The following is a 12,165-nucleotide window of genomic DNA, read 5'->3' as shown; positions in this document are numbered from 1 at the left end:
CATTTACTCACAATGGGACCTTAGGCAGCTTGTGGAGCCTCTCTGAACCTCAAAGATCCGTGATTTCAGAAGGATAACAGCATGTATCTGCAGGGTATTCAGAGGAATAAATTAGATGTCTTAGTACACAACCTCTCCATAGTGGCATCATCACTTGTCCTAATGACCCTATAAAATTGCAACCCTCATAGACCTAGAGGGCATTATGCTAAGTGAAATAAGTCAGTTGGAGAAAGATCAATACCATACAACTTCACTCATATGAGGAATTTAAGAAACAGAACAAAACAAAAAAAGAAACAAACTAAGAAGCAGACTTTTAACCACAGAGAACAAGCTGATGGTTATCAGAGGGGAGATGGGGGAAATAGGTGGAGGGGATTAAGAGTACACTTATGGTATTGAGCCCTGAGTAATGTAGAGAACTGTTGAATCACTATAAACCTGAAACTAATAATACTATGTTAACAGTAGTGGAAGTAAAATTTTTAAAAAATTTAAAATTAAAAAATAAAAATAGCAACCCTAGTATTTTTGCTCAGTGCTACACAATTCGCAGTTAAAGTATCTGCGATCAGGATTTAAACTCAGAGCTTAACCATGGTTAAAGCCTAAGTGCCTACATCCAGCAGTGGGGGAAGGAGGAAGTAAACAGGCGGGAGCCCTAGGGGCACAGAATGACCTACATATCCAGGTCTGGCTCCAAATTCTTGCTTGGATCCAGCTCATACTGCATCCTCAGGAGCAGCCGTCAGGCAGGAGCTCTGGCCAGCAAGATGCCCCTGGCATCACAGTAAGGAAATAAAGTTTGCCTTGTACTTCCTCCTGCCTCTGCTTCTGCTCCTCTCCTGAGTAGCGCCCCCATTCCTCTTCCTTTTGGGACCCTTCAGAATCCCTACTCTTGCTCCAGGTCTACACCCACCCAGCCCTAAGGAGCTCCGCTCTTGGGAGGCAGGCTGGGTGTAGAGTTTGAGAGGCTGGCCTGAGGAACAGGGCAGGCTATGCTTGACTCCATGACTTCGAGGTTTTGTAATGTCTCTTCACCCCTGGGAGACCCTCTCTCTGCTGCAGGGCTCATCTGCAATAGTGCTCTCAGCACAGTACCTGGCTCATCTGTCAATCAATAGCACCTGAGACCTTGTACTTAAAGTGGAGCCACCTGCGACTCACACTTTAGCACGTAATTCATTAATGAGCCCCCATTCATTTGCTCGCACAAATATGCACCAAGTACAGGTGAGAGATAAACGGTCCAGCCCCAGCCCCTTCGGCCCTTAGAGGAAGAGAAAGACCCATAAAATGGTGGGTGTAAACCCGTGTAAGGCATTCAGAACTAAAGGCTAGGCTGGTACCAACTCCACTAGAGCAAGTCAGGAAAGGTAACATGCCTCCTGGGTTCCGAAGGGTGAATAGGAGTTTAACAGGCAGAAAAAGGCATACTTAACAGTAGCCCAAAGGTTTAGCCATGAAATAGGGCCCATAGTAGCCAGAGAATGGTGAGAAGTTATGAGAGGTGAGGGTATGAGGGCTGCAGTGATGGGAAATGAGATTCAACAGGATTATCTGCTCCAGACAAGTATTTCTAAGTCTCAATTCATCCTGCAAGAAACTGGGACTGGTGGAGGTTTTCTAAGCACGTGATATTATTTTCTTTAAATTTAGTGTTGAGCTCCTGCCACTAAAAAGGGCTTTGATGGGGTGTGAAGAGAAGCCATTTCCACTGATAGAGAAAGTGCCAGAGACCATCTTTTATCACCCCCGGCCTGTCCTTCAGTCCCACCAACCGCTGACCCAGCAGATCCCAAACTCCAGTCAGGTCCCCCCAGGAACACTCAGCTCCAGAAATCAGATTTCCATGTTTGCAGAGCGATGGGAGGAGAGGAGGGTAAGAGACCCAGCGGGGACGGGCTGCAGGTGTAACGCAGGTGCGCCGGGAAGATGTCCTTCCGTGTGTGGTGGCCCTCGGCCTCCTGAAAGGAGCGCGACAGACCAGCCGCCACCCCGTCCTGCCTGCGTGGCCTCCCGTCCTTCCCTTGAGCTCTCTGAGGCTGTTTGCTCATCCAGTAAGTGGAGATCAGCCCCGCTTCGAGAACATTCTGAGGGTCTGTCTCCAGGGGCCAGCACAGCATCCTCTGTGAGCAACGAGGGACCCTCCGGACATTACTACGCTGAGTAACAGCCCCGCATTACCTTGTGGAGGAGGGGGACGGGGGCGCAGGATGGGGCCAGGCTGCGCCAGTTCCTAGAGGCCGACCGTCCTCCCGGCTGCTTCCCGGCCTCCTGGGCCACTGGCTGCTTCTTTGCCACCTGAGCCGGGGCCCTGGAGAGCTGTGGGCTTGCAGCCGGGGGCTCACGGGCTCACATGACAACCTGGCAGGGCGCAGCTGTTCCTGGCACCGACCTGAATAATACAGGCCTTTTTCCGCAAACTCTGGCAAACAGTCTGAAGTGACAGGTGAAAACACTGGGCCCCAACTCTCACCCTCACTGGGGCTGAGGGCAGAAGAGGCCAAAATACCTCGCCTCTATCTGGGAAGTGAATCAGAGCTCGGTGGCCCGGTGGCAGCTGAAGGAAACTAGGGGTGATAGATGCCAAGAGAGGGAGGGGACCCGGGGAGGGGGAGGCGGGGTCGTCAAGCTCCACGCAGGACAAACCGCCCCTACTGCCCCAGGGCCGCCTCACTGGAAGGTTTCAGAACCCCAGGGGCACAGAGGAGGGGGCCCTGTGACCTGCTGGCTGGGGAGGGAATGGGGCCATGGATTTCATCTCCACAGTTGCCAGAAATCACTGCGACCACCACAGGAGCCCCCCCCCCCCTTTATTTTTTAAGATTTTACTTATTTACTCATGAGAGACAGAGGCAGGAACCCTTATGAAGAGCCAGCCCTCACCCCTCCAGAGCAGGGGACAAGTGGGTGGGCTTAACGTGATTTCATCTCCTTTGTACTCTGGCAGCACCAAACTCGGTGCCTGGTAGCCAGGCACAGTCAGTCTAGAAAACAGAATAAAGGGCAGCCCGGGTGGCTCAGGTTTAGCGTCGCCTCCAGCCCAGGGCCTGATCCTGGAGACCCGGGATCGAGTCCCACGTCGGGCTCCCTGCGTGGAGCCTGCTTCTCCCTCTGCCTGTGTGTGTGTGTGTGTGTGTGTGTGTGTGTGTGTGTGTCTCATGAATAAATGAATAAAATCTTAAAAAAGAAAACTGAGTAAAGCTGTGGTTGGAGGAAGAACACAGGCTTTGGACACAGGAGCACCTGTCAGCAACTCTGCAGACTTAAGCAAGAGCTTGTTCCTCTGAGCCTCAGTCTCCTCATCAGGTAAATGGGATGATGACATGGACCTGGAAAGGTTCTTGTAAGAGTTAAAATGATGAATGTGAAAGCCCCTAAAATAGTGCTTGGTAGGTAGCAGGCACTCAATAAATGGACTTCTCAGACTGCGGTCTTCAGATATCTTAAGACCTTCAGTATCAACTGTTTCTAATTCTTCTGGAAGGGGGGATAATAAAAAGAAGCTATAAAACTGAAGATGATGAACCAAAGGAAAGTACAGGGATACCTCTAGGGTCACACCTGTGGTCTCAGAACTGTGTGTGTTGGGGATTGGAGTTGATTGGTGTTCTTCAAACCGTGCTCCAGGAACCCTAAAGAGTCCGTGGAGCCCGAGGGGCTGTCTTAGAGTGGGGAGAGAGAGACACGTGGACTCGTGTGGCTTCGGGAAACTTCCCACAGAAGGCTTCCTTCTGAAGAAACAGTTCCACACTCCATCTTGAGCCTGTTGAAAGTCACTGCTTTGTCCAAGGTCACCAGTGTCCTAAAGACCAGTTTTCTCCAGGCTCCTAACCCAGGACTAGGGTAAGGCAACAGAGGCACCTGGAGTGCAATACTTAAGGAAGCCCACCCCCCTCGGGGTCATGTGAGGACAGGGTTGGCATCCAAGTGGGAATGCCTCCTGAAATTCAGCACCTGAGGCACCTGCCTTGCCTGGCTGCTACCAGCCCTCAGTCCCCTTCTTGGGTATGTGGCACTTCTCTCTCTGGAAATCTCTCACCATTACCTTCTACAGCACTGCCTTCTGTGGGTAGTGATCTGCTTTCTGGCTCCTCTCCTTCTTGGGCAAGAAGAATGGGCACTGGAGGGGAGAAAAGGAGCGTGGGAGGCAAGGAGAGGACACAGTGTGGGGAGGGGCTGTTGAGTCTGGTTGTGAACAAGCTGAGTGTGAGGGGTTCACTGAGGTGCAAGAGGCGGGTGGGCAGGGTAAGTCTGGCCCCCAAGAGAAGCTGGAACAGAGAGATTTCTCTCACCTGAGAGAATCTTCTCTCCCATCTACTTCTCCCTTCCTCACCTCACTGACCCACCCAAGGTCAGGCCCACACCACCTGATCTTAGAGCCCTGAAGGAGCCTCCTGAACCATACCTGCCTCCCATCTTTCTCCACATCTCCACAAGCAAGACTATGCCCCAAGTCCAGCTCTGGACAATTATGCCCCCATCCCCTTGGAGACAAAAATGGCATCTTCCATGTTCACTAAGTCCTCACCCCCACCCCACCCTCAGGCCGCCAAGCAACACCCCACCATATGCAAATGCACCCTTAAATTGTAGGTGACCTAATGCACCATGACTCCCTGAATTCACCTGAGCCTCCTGTCCTGACTTTGCTCCTGCTCCTATCTTCCTCCAGGCACTCTCGCCGCTCACCCTAATTCCACCTGTGGAATCTTTGCACAGTAAACAACACGCCCACTCTCCTCTCTTTGCAGGTCCTGCATCCAGGTTTGCCAAAGCCCAGAGCTGTTTGCAGATATTGGAGAGTACACTTTCCTCTTTCTGCTCGGCCAGTATTTTCAAAATGTCAATATTGCAAAAGCAAGCAAGGCCCTTGCCTTGTCCTCAGTGAAGAGCCACTGGGTGGAAAGCAAACACCTGGCCTGCCCTGAGACCCATGGCTGCAGGCAGGCTACACTGAACAGCGGGTCTTCAGTAGGAAGCTTGTCGACCACAGAGAAACCGCCCTCTCCACTGTTTCTCTATTCTATTCCCCCTTTGCACCTAGCCCGGCTGTGGGCTCCAGCGGGCACTTGGTAAATACTCAGTGAATTAATTAACGAGATCTGCGGGAAGCACAGAACTAAGTCCAGAAAATATAATTATGGAGCGATTTCCATACAAAAATAATTTTCTTGCCTTATCCATGTGAAGATGAACAACCCCTCCAATGATGAAAATGCTCTAAAACTGGATTGTAAATAAGTAAATAAATAAATAAAAATTTAAAAATTAAAAAAATAAAATAAATAAAACGATTGTGGTGATGGTTGCACAACTTTTACTAAAAGTCACTGAATTTACACACAAAGGAAGTTCATGAAATCTAAATTATACTTCAGTAAAGTTGTTTCAAAAAAGTCTGTGAGATTTGATGGTGGCAAACTATGCTCCGCTGAGTAATAAGCTGAGTCACAAGCACACTTAACAACAAAAACGCAACCAGGCCCTGTAAGGTGTGGCTCTGAGCTCAGCCTTAGCTCCCATGGGTCAGGATCAGCTGTCAACGGTGGGGTCTGGGGAACCTCCCAGAACAGTTGTGGTTTGTTGGGGTGGAGAGAACACCAGGGTGGCCAGGCTTCAGGTCAGTCTACAGTCAGGACACAGGGTCAAGTGAACTGATCCTACAGAACATTCTATGTGGGCTCCTCCGGTGGATTAGGCCTAAAGAATCTGACCCAGATCAGAATCACTCCCCCGAGGAAGTGTCCTCCGGCTCGCACAGTACCAGTGAACTTCCTCCACAGCAATCCCACAGGTCATGATGTCACACTCAGCTGTGCTATTATTTAATTAACATTTGTCTCTCTCTGTAGACCATATGCTACATGAGGTCAAGGATCTGGCTCGTAGGCTCCCAGGGCCTATTACAGAAGCAAGCGTATGGTAGAGGGTCATTTAGAAGTTAACTGAATGCTGAACGAGTGGATGGACACTCTTCACCTAGTGAATCAGGACAAGGGACACAAACCCATTTTCTTTCAGGGCAGCACTGCCATGCAGCTGATATTTAAGACTGGGAAGGGCCCCATGGAGAGGAGAAGAGGGGACCAATGTTCCCTAGGGCAATGCACCACACTGTCCCCACTTCAACTCACCACAATCTAGACACCAGATATGGTTATTGCCCTGTCAATAGGTAGAAATGGGGGTTTTACAACCAGAATCCAGATCTGTCAGGCCAGGAAGGCCAAGTCACCTCTGGGGTGGGGAGTGCCCCTTTGGTGCAACCTCGAGGTTATTACTGCACAGGCAGGTGGCTGTGAGTCTGAGGGCCAATGAGGTTGCTACTTTTCCCAAGGTCGGGGCCTCTGCCCACAGTGTGCGTGAGCCAGTCCTGGGTGCACAGCAGGCTCATGGTACAGAATCATGTATTCACGAGACTGAGGTGCAGAGCCCGAGCCTCAGTCAGGCCTGGACAACGGCCCATGCCCAGTGCAGGCCTCCAAGGAACTCCCCTTTCTCCTGAGAAAGCACTTCCCATCTATTCTGTTTTCCACTGCCATCATGAAGTGCTGACGAGCCCCAGAGAACACCCATGCCATGCCCTCCCCCTCCCACTTGCTGCCAAAGGGAGAGCCTGAGGCCAGGCGTATACTGCACAAGGCGCACCCGTCCTCGCGGAGGGATAGTATAGCACACTGACGTTGGGGATGGACTTGGTGTCAGACCATCTGGGCTCAAGTCCCAACTTACTCACAGCTTACTAGCTATAAGACCTCCCAGACCCTAGTCTCCTCACGTGTCAAGTGGAGTATTAACAGTATTGACAACTCTTTGGGTTGTTGTGGGCATCAAATGAGTTAATACATATAAAGCACGTAGTACCTGGTACATAATAAATGCTATCGAACTGTTAGCTGCCATGATGATTTTTCCCAGCACATTAAAGCTGCCTCTCTATAAGTGAAAGAACAGAAGATGCTGAGCACAAGGAAGGCCTGAGGCCATGACAGATTCCCTTGGCATTTCAGGCCTCCAAACACTGAGAAAATAGCCATCCTGGCCTAACTCCAGAGGCTTCTTTATCTCAGCTGCCAGTAAGTACAGATGTTGGCATACTGGCACCAGGGAGGGACAGGGTGGAGAGAGAGAACTTACCTCACGGCACAGTAATAAAAAAAAATAATAATTAAAAAAATCAACACTCACAGGTTGTTTGCTCAAAGAAAAAAAAACCTCCCTGGAAAAATACACAGCTCTAAAAAATATCACTTTCCTGGAGACACTCAGAACAATGAAAAAGGATCTCCTGTAAGTGCCTAACTGGGTCAAAGGACAGAGAAGTGAGACAGAAATGAGTGAGACAGCTTCAAAAGCTGCTTCAGGACAGCTCCAGAAATGTGGGAGGGGGTGATGAGCATTAGGTCTTCTGGCTTCTCAGATTTAAAAAGTTCGGGCTGAGGTCTAGATTCATATGGCCAGACCCAAAGGAGCAGAAAGGGTAAGAGCCACACACCTAGCCATCAGAGAAATGCAAATTAAGGCCATAATGAGGGGTGCCTGGGTCAGTGGTTGAGCATCTGCCTTTGGCTCAATGCATGATCCCGGGGTCCTGGGATCGAGTCCTGCATCAGGCTCCACACAGGGAGCCTACTTCTTCCTCTGCCTATGTCTCTGCCTCTCATGAATAAAATCTTAAAAAAAAAAAAAAAAAAGACCATAATGAGACACCACTGCCTGCCAATCAGATGAGCTAACATAAAACTATGACCCTACCCAATGCTGGCAAGGGAGTGGATCTCTCCCACACTTCTGGTAGGAATGTTAAATGGTACAGGCACTCTAAAAAACAGTTTGGCGGTTTCTTAAAAAATTAAAAATATGCTTGCCACACAACTCAGCAATTGCGCAGCTCGGCATTTATCCCGGAAAAACAAAAATGTACGTCTACACAAAAACCTGTACAAAATTGTTCATAGCAGCTTTATTTGTAAGAGTCAAAAACTGGAAACACGCAAAACACCCTTCAAAAGGTCAATGGCGAAACTGGTGTACCCGTATCATGAAATACCACGCAGCAACAAAACTATCTCTCTATTTATTTATTTTATCTATTAACAGAGGTTTGGGTTGTCCCCAGTTTTTAGCTATTAAAATAAAGCTGAAAACAAAATAAAACAAAACAAACAAACAAAAAGCTGATTTAAGCATTTGTGAACATTTTTTTTGTGAGGACCTATGAATTCTTTTTCCTGCATCATCACCTAAGAGTGCAATGGCTGGGTCTTATGGTAGGCGTATGTTTAGCATTTTAAGAAGCTTGCCAAATTGTTTTCTAGAGTTGTTGTATCATTTTACATTGTCCCCAGCACTACATGAGAGTTCTGGTTGCCCCAGTTCCTTGCCAACACTTGGTATAGTCGGTCTTTTACATTTTAGCTATTTTAATAGGTATGTGGTGGTATCTTGTGGTTTTATTTGAATTTCCTTAAAGGCTCACGTAAAAAAAAAAAAAAAAAAAGATTTGTTTGTCTTCTTATGATTAAGCGGGTATTTTTTTATATATTCTATAAATAAGTCCTTTATCGGAGAGGTTTGAAAATATATTTTCCGATTCGGAGGCTTGCATGTGGTGAGAGATAATAGCACGTAAACTAATCATTACAATTCAGCTGAGCAAGTATATATATAGGGAAATACAAGGAAAGATCAGTAATCTTTTTTTTTTTAAAGATTTATTTATTTTTTAGAGAGAGTATGAGAGAGAGCACATGTGTGAGCAAGTATAGAGGGAGGGGCAGAGGGAAGAGAGAATCCCAAGCAGACTCTGTACCTGGAGCTAGATGTGGGGCTCAGTCTCACCATGGCCAGATCACCACCTGAGCCAAAACTGTGAGTTGGATGCCCAACCAACTACACCACCCGGGTGCCCTGAAAGGTCAGTAATCTTAGGTCAGGATGTCAGGGAAACTTCTAGGTGGTGAAGGTATGTGAATTGAGTTGTAAAGGAAATTTAAAGTTAGTTTGGGGCAGCCTGGGTGGCTCAGCGGTTTAGTGCTGCCTTCGGCCCAGGGCCTGATCCTGGGGACCAGGGATCGAGTCCCAAGTTGGGCTCCCTGCATGGAGCCTGCTTTTCCCTCTGCCTGTGTCTCTGCCCGCCGCCCCTCTCTGTGTGTCTCTCATGAATAAATAAATAAAAATCTTTAAAAAAAAGAAAGAAAAAATAAGGGGGACCATTCAATAGGCACCTATTTTGTGGGAAGAGCATCATATAAATAATTATTAGTCTTCACTCGGAGTAGAGGTTATTTAGCCCATTTTACATATGAGGAAAGGCCAGGTAGTCGTGCAACTATGATCAAGCAAGGCTCAAACCCGCTTTAAATGTTCTCAAAGCTGGGGCACTTTCCTCTGTATTGTGAGGTCTTACGACAATGGTGAACGTCCAGGAAGAAGCCGGAAGGAATGATACCCCTTGGCGTCAACAGACTTCTAAGAAGGATGTGAACAGAGGAGAAGGATGGGCTGGCATCACTGAGATGCCAGGGGATGTGTGGCATCAGTGAGACGACACCCTCTCCCTTCTGGGTTGCCATGGCCACAAACTCCTCTGACAGCCAAACCCAGCCCATCACAGGCTTTGGGCCAGATAGGCCAAGGCAGGAAGTGGGCTGTACCTGGCTCTGGGAACATTCTTCCCTGGCGTGGGGGGAAGGACCTTGGCCAGACATTCAGAAGAGATTCCAGGTCCACTGGTGTCATAGACAAGGCCCTTCCCCTTTCTGAGCCTCCATTTCCTCAGATGGAAGATGTGAAAGCCAACCAAGCAGCTTTCCAAGGACCTCTTTCAGCCGGGACTCACATTCCAAATGCTCAGCTGAAATGAGCTTTTCCTCCTTCTGAAGCTGATGGGTGCCAGAGAGGAAAAGGATTCTTGATTATCTACAAAACCATACAGCCCACTACCCCCGCCAGCCCCAGCTCCACAGGCAGAGGCACCTGCCCCACTTAGCAGGGCCTGCCCAAATCTCTCCCTCTGCCACTCTGTCTCCTCCCCTCAGCCCCACCCCTCTGCAAGAATCTTCCAAAGACCCCAACCCAGCCTTCGCTGATTTGCTCCCTAGTTATCAGGGTAAGCACTGAAAATTCTGTTTCTCAGGGCTCTGGGAGCTTTGGGACACACAGACAGTTTCCCCCATTAGAATTATTGGAGATGATGTATGGTTATGGGCTAATATATGTCATACACAGTCTCAATACTGGAGCGCACCTCCCCTTGTCCCTTGGCATACCTGTATGCTCAAGATCAAGCCAGGATTTCTTGCCCGAACATGCCAGGTTATGTGGCTGGGTACACAGCATCTGTGAAACTGAATTAAATCCCTCTTGCCAGAGGAACAATCACGAAAACCAAACAGGTCCATCTCGGTATCCCCCTGACAAGAACGCCGAGAGTCCAGAGGCTGAGGTTTCTGCTTCCAGATGACTCAGAGACCGGGGGCTAGCAGCACCCCAACTCACTACCCCCAGGTGTCACGCGAGTGAGGGGACTATGCTAAAGAACTTATGGATGCTCCCGGCTCTGACACTATCTTACTGTAGAGTGAAGAGTCCTTGGTATCTGAAAGGAACAATGTGGCCTTTTGTGAAGCTCCAAGCACTACAGCTGCCACTGTTCACAGAGCTGCAGAGATAGAATGAGGTACCCCGAGGGAAGGGACCCTGCTGGCTGGAACTGCATTTGGGAACTCCCACCCGTGTAGGCGGTACTTGCTGTGAAGAGCACCCACTACCTCTGAGAAGCCAAGGAGTCACAGCCAGGCTCCGTTTACAGCTCTGTTGCCTGTGGGCTGTCCAATCTTGGACAAGTCTCTTTACCTCTGTGAGAGACCCCACTTCCACATCTGCCTCGTTAAGAATAGAAAAACCTACCCCGTTAGGCCTTTGCAGAGTTCAAGGAGGTCCTGCAAACAGAGCACAAAGCACAGGCCTAGAGCCATCACTGAGTCTTCCCTACCCTTCCCTGCCCTTCCTTATACACACACCTAAAAGTCTTCAGAATTAGATCTGTCCAGCTGGTTTCACCGACCTGGAAGACTGAAGCCCCGATGAGGAAGGGGTCTTAACTGCAAGCAGGCCCGGGGACCAGGGCACTGGAGCTGTGGCGGCAGCTACTGGGGGAGCGTGGAGGCGGGGCCAGCCCCTGAGACCATCCACCAGGTCCCTGGGCCAGTCACATAAAGGGCTCCAGGATCCTGAGGCTTCCTGAGCAGTGCCCCATCCCACCAGCCTCATTCTTTGCCTCCCCGGGAGCATGTGCTTATTATCCCCTCAGCCACAGTTGTCACCAGTGGTGTGACCTGGCTTAAAATGAGGGTGTGGGACCAAATGGCCTCCCTCCCACCTTTATCACCTTCTGAACTACACTTCTACAAAGTGAGGGGGTGCTGAACTGATGATGCCCCACCTTCTCCCCATCCCCCTCTCCAGGATACAAAAAGGAGGGAGGGGTAGGGAACCCAAAGGTTCTGAAAGTGGAGGGGGAAGGGCAGAGGCTGGGGTTCCATTATGCTAATTTAATTAGCTCTAATCTGCCCACAGCAGGGCCTTGAAGAAAGAGGCTTTTGTTTAAATTTCACATTTGGCAGGAAGTGCTCCTTCCCTCTCCACCCCCCACACCCCCCAGGAGAGTTCCAGAGTCAAAAGCTCCCATTTCAGTCCTGGCTCTCCCATCTAGCAGCGCCCGGGCTTCCTTTTCACACTTCTCTGACCGACTCCTCGATTTTTCCAGGAAGGAAACATGCCCCAGATGTCTGTCAGGAAAAGGAGAGTTTTTCTCTGCCCTTATAAAAGGGTGTCAGTAATTCACAGATTTCCCAAGAAGCGAGCGCCAAGGCGGGAAGGGCCAGCCGACCGTCTCCACTGACAAGCCTGGGGTTTACCCATCTACCAAGTCCACCCCCCCCAAACCCCGCGGGCAGGGAGCCTCACAACCGTCTTACTGGATAAGAACAGAGGTCTCACTCCTTTGGCCACTTGGCTAATGCTGCCTGAGCCCCTGCTCCTCACAGAGGGAGAGGGGTGCGCAGGGGAAGCCACTTGCTTCAAGTGTCCCGGCCTGTCCCTGTCGGTGGCAGAGCGAGCTGGCAACTTGAATCTCCCAAACCAAAGGCCCTG

At 49.7% G+C, this 12,165-nt stretch overlaps 1 protein-coding gene across 6 annotated transcripts in view; it reads right to left on the bottom strand.

Annotated features, from left to right (window-relative positions):
- ST6GAL1 (ST6 beta-galactoside alpha-2,6-sialyltransferase 1) overlaps nucleotides 1-12,165 on the bottom strand; it is a 121,974-nt gene that overhangs the window by 79,039 nt on the left and 30,770 nt on the right. The window lies entirely within an intron of this gene.

Source organism: Canis lupus, chromosome 31 (genome assembly GCF_048164855.1).
Source record: "Canis lupus baileyi chromosome 31, mCanLup2.hap1, whole genome shotgun sequence".
Classification (NCBI taxonomy): Eukaryota; Metazoa; Chordata; class Mammalia; order Carnivora; family Canidae; genus Canis; species Canis lupus.
Note: the sequence above shows the minus strand (reverse complement) of the source record. Positions and strands in the feature narration are given on the sequence as shown.